Genomic DNA, 8,608 nt, shown 5'->3' on the forward strand with positions numbered 1-8,608 from the left:
TGTGACAATGTTGTGAGTTTGCTGGGTAGCTTCTTGTAGCTAGCTGAAGACCCACAGTTGTTAATGTGTGACATGCAAACCACAGTGGCAAAGACAGAGATGCCATTCTCTCTACTATAAGCCAATATACCATCAAAATGATTTTGAAGCAGTTATTTTAAGGTGAAGTTGTTAGATAATGTTGCTTTAATTTCCAGTCAATATGGCCAAGTTATTTATTTTTCAGTGTCAGGAAAAAAACATATCTTTAACAAAAATTTACACAGAAGCCTCAACAACTAAGTATAATATAATAGTTTTAGCATTTAATGTTTCCACCCATTTTGCCTTAAAGCTACAAATATCTGTAGGGATGTTTTCTCCTAAAGTTCAGTTTAGGTGGTCTATGAGATCTCGCTTGGTTGTTAGGAGTCCCATTTCTCTGTATCTTTTAATAATTTTTAAACCTCTCTGTGTCTTTTAATCATTTTTAAAGTTTTGAAAACTTTCTTTTTTAGTGTTTCAAGAAATAATGCTTAAATCAAGCAAAATTATGTAGCAATGAAATAAGACAGTTGTACTAGATTAAAGTAAAGAACAAGTAAAAAGGTGTAGACATAGGCTTACAACACTCTCAAAATAAGAAATATTGGATGTTTTGATTAGATTCAAATGGCTTCTTTTGCCAAGATCTTATTTTTACATTATTGCCTTTACCTAATTTAAATGCAAGCTCCCTTCCTTGTTTACTCTGGCCTTCTTGTCTTTCTTTTTCCTTTCTGTCTCTACATTGCAGTCTTCATGGATCAGGAGAAATCCTGACTCAGAACAAGAAGAGTGAAAGGATGTTATCTGAAACATGCGCTAACTGAAGCCTTTATGACACTGAGAAAAATAACTGTGAGTGCATTCAAGCTAAAACAGACTTTAATGGAGAGAAAGTGTAAAGCGTAAAGCGTTAAAGTGTAAGCACTACCTATGGGGTGCCACCTTATAGTGTACACTGACCAGCATCCACTGCAGCAAAGCTGTGGTGAGTGACAATTAGATGACTACAACTTCTCTCCCTGAAGTAGGTCCATGGAGATTGCTGGATGTTATGGAAGCAAAAACCAGAGGTAGGCAAGATAAGATGTAGTGAATGTCACTGAACTGTGATTTTACTGTGAAACAGTGATTTCAGTGAAACAGTGATTTTTATGGATTGTTTTTGCAGCTTAGATTCCATGTATAGAATGTATAGACTGGGGAACAATGGTACATTTTGAAACCTTAGCAATGTATACATACTACATCAAACTCTGTAGTATGTTTAATGAAAAAAACACAAGAAATTAGGTTCTTCATGACATGGGCCATTTCACACTTGGAGGGCTGGAGTTGTCCAGGTGGAACATGACTTACTGATCACCTCCGCTTCTTTCCTAAGTAACTATCCACTGAAAGGGTGAACCAAGCAACAATACTTGTACTTGAGTATGAATTTTACACTATGTACACTAGCTACAGAGCTGTTCCATGTATGTAACAGTATATCCCTCAGCGGTACACCCACCTATCTGTGTAGTGCAACTTGCTAAAAGGGTTGTATCCTATTTTGATCCTATTTTGAGGACCCAAGTTTAAATTTGGATGTAGGTTTTTTGGTCTATTATCAAAGACACTTGATGGCATACATTCACTTTCCCACACTAGGTTTAATACCACATAGGCCAACTGTACTTACATATGTACATTTAAAGCATTTCAAGCTTGTAACACACATTCATGCCATATCCTTTACTTTGTACATTACAGTTTAACAATGAATCCTCCAGTAAAAGCTAAATGTTATTGGAGTAGCCTGTTAGCCTAGCATGCTTAACTGTTCTCAGCCTAAAACTAATCAAACAAAACCTTTTAGTTCACATTTACATTTACTTAATACATATGCAATTTGTGACTACATACATACATGCGTTCCTGAGATCCTGCTGGTGTGGGTTTCTTCTCATTCAGTAATGCTCACAAAAGTGACTTGAGTGCTGATAACTCTCCCTTGTGTAGAATCTTCAGCCTGCCAAGCACTGCTTTATAATGACATTCAATATGCAAACCATTTTTTACAATTTTACACTGAATGTTTACTCTCATTTTACTCTCTGGGACCAACACCACTTTCCACCACTTTTAAATTATCTGATTTTCCCACAGTCAAAACCAGCTCACTTCCTCAAAATGTGGGTTTGGGGTTCAACACACTCAAGACTTGCAACCAATAATGAAGAAGTTTCTTTGCCTGGTTTAGAACCGCCAACCTCCCCCTCTCAACACACACACACACACACACACACACACACACACACACACACACACACACACACACACACACACACACACCCCAGACACTGATTTCTTTCAGCACTCTGATTTGTCTCCCCCCATCACACACACTTTTTCTTAGTCCTCTCACAAAATGTTCATCTCTGCGATAGAGGTCAGTGGTGTTTGCATTTGAGGCAGTCTGTATGAGTCTTACATAAGCACCATTGCCCTCATGAAGGCCAGTGAATTATTCAGTGTGGGGAATTTTCCGCTGTGAAGCACTGAGTGACTGAAGCTTAGACACGCTATGGATGTAATTATGCCACTCCGAGAAGGAAAGAACACTTGAATGTTTATTGCACTGGCCTTAGTCTTACTTGAGACCTAGACGTGCATTGCAATGCTACTGAATTTACTTGATTTGATGTGTCTATCATGTCCATGTTAAGAATATATTGCAGTAACAGAATTACTGCCAAAAGTAAGTAAGCTAAAATCTAATTTTGTTGACAAAATTATGTCCACATTTTAATCAAGTAAATTAAGTGCAGTATGCAGAATCAATATTTACAATCATGTTCAGTGACAGAAGGAGAGATTCAGAGCGTATTGGGCGGCGGTCAGGGGCTACTATCCCTTTTCCATGTGGAATCTTCATAAAGTTACCACACAAAACAGGCTAACACGCAGGCACACACATACACATATTCACACACATGCACACACGTACACAGACACAAACACACACAGACAGACACACTCGCACATACACACAAACACACTCAGGCACATGTACACAAATTCACACGCTCACATATATACACACAGACAGACATGCACGTATGCACACACACACACCCACACACACACAGACACACACGCAGACCCTCACATACACATATTCACACACACACACACACACACATATTCGCACACAGACACACACACATACACACGCAAACAGACACACTCGCACATACATACACATACACACACACACACCAAGACAGATACACTTGCACGTACACATGCACAAACACACACACAGACACACACACAGACACACACACACAGGCACACACGCAGGCACACACATACATATGTTCACACACATGCACATACACACAAACAGACAGACATGCACACACACCCTCCCTCCACACACACAAACACACACACACTCCAGACACACTCGCACATACACACACACACGTATACACACACAGACACACGCAGACAGACACACGCAGACAGACACACTTGCACACAGACACACTTGCGCATACAAACACATACACACACACATATATACACACACACACATACAGACAGGCACACATGCACACACACACACACACACACACACACGTACCACATCCAAACCATTTCTCCAAGGGAAATGCTCAGAAGAACTATAAGGGTCAACGAAACATGGTGGTAATTAGAACCTTTTTCAATTTGTGCTTGACTTACAATATTTTACGATTGCAGAATTACTGCCAAAAGTAAGTAATCTAAAATCTAATTATAAGCATTTTCAGTACTGAGCTCTCTTTTTTAAATTTTTACGCTATACTTAATACAGCAACACTCTGTTTGGACTAAAACATGAACAGTTTTTCCTTGCTTCAATACAATTTAGTGATCATAGTCATTTAGTGATTCTAAAGTTCTTTAATTCTCTTTTCATTCAGTCTCCACCTTTAACAAAACCGTTAATTTCTCTAGCTCTAACTGCAAATGCTTGCGTACACCATTACGTAACTGTTACACTGTTCTCCAGAATCTAACATTAATATAAACTGCATATCAATTTACTCAATTACAAACACTCTACAGCAAATACAGACAACAATCAAAGCTCAGGTAATTTGAATGATTATAGACACAAACTGCTGATTGAACGTATGACAGTCACAACCGATGCACATCTGAGCTGGTCCTACCCAGGTGTTGATCATCTATAAAAAGGAATCACTTCTGAAGCCTTTTTGCTCACAAAGGACAATCCATCAAGGCCTTATTTGTATGTGTGTAAGCAACAGAGAACATTAAGTGTGATATAGATGAGAACATGTGGCCAAACATCGCAGATCAGGCAGAGTAACATTTATACTGTCTGTGATTTTTCTTTGCTAGATAATATAAAGTACTGGATTTTTTTAGCTTCTATTACTTCATTTGTTCCTATGTAATAAAGACATTCCATTCAGTTTTTCTGATGAGAAAACTCCTTAATGAGCATTGTTGGGTTTCACAGTGGCAGGAAAGAGTTCTTACTGAGGGAAACCATGATTTAAAAGATGGAGTATGCAAGACAGCAGAACCGAAAGGCGTTAACTAGGGCAGGGTGTTATTAGTTTGGTACATGAGGAAGGACGTCTGTTCTTTTGTTTCAGCCAGACTGCTGTAGTGTTAGTCACTCACTCTCCTATTTTCTTTTCTGTTAAGATTCACTTTATGTGAATGTATGTATTCCATAATTCTAACATATTTATCCCTTAGAATTAAACAGGCTGTTTTTGTTACTGCATCTTTAAGACTATCTGTAAATTAAGTAAGTTATGATTGGCTGTCCTGTCTTGTGTCTCATTCAAAAAGTATTACTGGAAGAAATGCTCCTTATAACTTCAGTGTGAGTGGGTGGAGCAGTATGTATCAGTGGTGGCCTGTACTTATTTGGCTTTCTTTGGACATTGAGCAAATTAAAATCACTTTAATATAAAGAGACTTGCATACAATTGTAACTGGACTCGCGCGTAATATGTGCAACCTACAACCAAAGACCAAATGCCACATCATTTACAATGTTAAGTTACACTCAAAGAGCGAAGCACTTTCACGAGTGTCAACAAATCAATAATAGCTCGACAATCTTATGGAATTTAATATTATAATGCATCTAGCAGTTCTGTTGCAATGCCAGCAATAAACACAGAAACAGTTAAACCCACCAGAGCCAATCTATGACTCGATCATACAGCTGCTCCTTACCTTTCAATTCAAAAAGAAGTGGCTTTTCAATAAGAATGAAGTCAGTGCAGATAGTTGGGACTGTGCTGATGTGTTACTTGCATAGATCTTTATGCAATGAGTATGTTTGAGTGTAGAAAATGTTGTTTCCACAGAGGCAAAAAGAAACTTTGCCTCTCACAGTACTGCTTGCTACGTAGTTAGTACACTAAATGCTCACAATGCACTTAGGCACATAGTGCTGATGTACAAGGGCCAACTAGAGTACCTTGGAGAGCTCGGAGCACATCCACTTAACTCCAAATCAGATTAATCAAACTGTCAATCCATAATGATAGCATTACTTCATGTTAACTGCAAAGGTATGCTGCTGAGACACTGAAGGTCTGGGAACCAGGACAATTTTAAGTTTCCCCTAGAGATCACAGTGGAAAGATTTCTGATTGGTTTATTGATTCACCATTGTGCCTAATTTAATATGAGCCAAAGATGTGGCTCACAGTTTTTAATCAAATGAAACACCTGTTGGGGAGATTCATATAATTTCAGTTTAGGTCCTTAATAAGCATTGTTGAGTTTGACAGTGGCAGGAAAGAGTTCTAATTTCATGAAAAAGAGACTCTAAGGGAAACCACGAGTATGCAAGACAGCAGAACCGAAAGGCGTTAACTAGGCCAGGGTGTTATTAGTCTCGTACATGAGGAGGGAAGTCTGTTCTTTTGTTTCAGCCAGGCTGCTGTAGTGTTAGTCACTCACGCTCCTATTTTCTTTTCTATTTTCACTTTAAATAAGCTCATCTGTGCATGTAATTTTTCTCTGAGGTCTAGAAATGACATTGGTGTGGCTTTATGTACAAAAAACAGACATCATTTTATTCTTACATGTCCATTTTTTCAACTTCATTTCTTCCCTCAGAATTATGCATGCTGTTTTTGTTACTGTGCTTTTTACTGTAGATACTACAATTGTATGTAAATGTTTAAACACCCCTGCTCAGATGAAATGTTCTGTAGATTTTCCATGTGAAAATAACTTCTCACATTTTCTCCAGGGAACTTGTCATTTTCCTGCAAATTTTAAAGAACAATTTCTATTTATTTTCTAAGTCTAACATTTTAGAAAAAATTAAGCATAAAACCTTAACTTGTACACATGCCACATGTTTTATTATTAATTCACTTTAGCAAATACACAGTAATTGTTCATTAAAATATGCATAAGTGTGTTCTCCGTAGAGGATGTGTTCACTTATTTTCACTTCAACAAAATGCCATTTGGCAGGGGTACCCAAACTTTTGCATACGATTGTATATGTAAATGCTCTCTGTTCTGACTGGTTGTCCTGCACAGCACTCCAAGCTAAAACACTCCTTATCTTCAGTGTGAATGGGCGGGGATAAAGTCCTGTAGGCTGAAAGTGGATACTGCATTGGTTCTTGGGACAACACAAAAACAGTGAATTCAAAACGGACTGTTTTTGCAGCTTAGTTTACATGTGTGGACTGTATGGATTGTGGAGTAAGAAGAATTCAATTTCCCATCATATGGGCCCTTTAAGTGTTTAAGTGCATTTTATTATCCACTCATGTTATTTGTGTGAGTTTATGTGTGTATTCCATAATTCTAACTTATTTATCCCCTAGAATTAAACAGCCTGTTTATGTGTGCCTTTAAGACTGATATATGTAAATTAATTCTGTTCTAATTGGCTTCATTCAAAAAGTATTACTAGTATTATTAGTAGTAATTACTAGTAGTATTAAGTATTAAAAGTATAGATAGAGAGAAATGCAAATACAGTTTTACAGTTTTTACAAATCAATACAAATCAAAATGAACATTTGCAGATCTCCACCAAGAAACGGGAAAATTATTTTGTTGGGATGAATTTACACCACAAATGTAGCCACCAGCCTTTCATTCAGAGAAGTACTTTTCCTCTCTCATACATACACAAGCACAGTGAGTGATTTACATACACAATCTGTTGTCCACATCAAAGTCAGGCAGTGTACAGGCACAAAAAATAAATCTGACATTCAAATATTTGTGCAATCCAATGAAAAATGTGCATTTGAACATAGAAAATGTCAATTTGAATATTTAAAGATACTACTGTTGCAGCTTCTGGCATGTTCCAGACCACCTAGTAACATGCTCATAAACAACGACAACCACATGAAGGGAGGAACATGCCATTGCAATTATAATAAAGAAATAATAACGACTTATTTTGGCTTTAATTAGATCTTTAAACTGTTTGCGAATGTTTGTGACAGCTTTTAAGCAACTCATTCATTCTGAATGAACCATGAACATCCAAATTCAATGTTTCTATATATATTTTTCTATCTTTGTGATACTACAGTGCAGAAATACAGTTCAAACATCTCTTTAAATACAGTTCAAACTTTAGGAAACACATCTCTACAGGGAACTTTTTTTATCATGCTATATGCAGATGCCTTTAAGGGCCAATTTAAAAAAGATATGCAAAATTTGAGAAAATGTCCTTAGACCCCAGAGAGTTTACCAGGTTAGTTCCAAAAGCCACAAGTCACAAACTGCCAACCAGTACCTAATTTATAACATATAACCTATAATCTGGTTGTCTTTTACTGTCAGCACTTCAGAAAGAGCCTGTTACACCTTGCATTGACATGCCTTTTTGGTAAGATTTCACTTGACCACATGAAAATATAGATGTGAACACCTTCAGGACACATTGTGTTTGGATTGCAATGGGATCGCTCAAACCACATTTGGAGATGGTCAGAGATGGACCCTGACCATATTGAACATAAGTGCAAACAAGATCCATTTTCATTATCTATTTCCAATTAGGTGAGCAGTAAGGTGAGTGCTGGCTAGCAGGTGAGAGAATAAACAATGAAATGAAAGAGGAGGATACGCAGGGTTGAAGTTAGCCCAGGACACAGAGCCGTCATGCACTCCACGCTGATGAAAGCGTCCAAGCCAAGCTTGGCCAAGCCAGTTGTTCTGCAATGGGAAATAGAGTCAACAAAAGTAAAACTGAAAGATATGTATTGATGTGCTTTTTACACAGGAAGAGTACAATGGGATCTCATCTGTTCACGCTGTGGGTGCATTTTTGTGAAAAGTGTAAATGGAGTTCAGCCAGACTTTTTCCACATACGATCCAGACATGAAGCCCTTGTTAATACAAGGTGTAAAGAGGCTCTTAGAGGCAGAGAAACTACCAACAGCACAGCAAGTCTTATTGTACCTTATAAACCAGAACAATTAGCATCCTTTTCTCTTCCAAATACCAGCTGCACTGAGTAAGTAAATGACAGTAGAATCTTCTATTACACTGAGTCAGCTGTTGTGT

This window comes from Colossoma macropomum, unplaced genomic scaffold (assembly GCF_904425465.1).
Source record: "Colossoma macropomum unplaced genomic scaffold, Colossoma_macropomum, whole genome shotgun sequence".
NCBI lineage: Eukaryota > Metazoa > Chordata > Actinopteri > Characiformes > Serrasalmidae > Colossoma > Colossoma macropomum.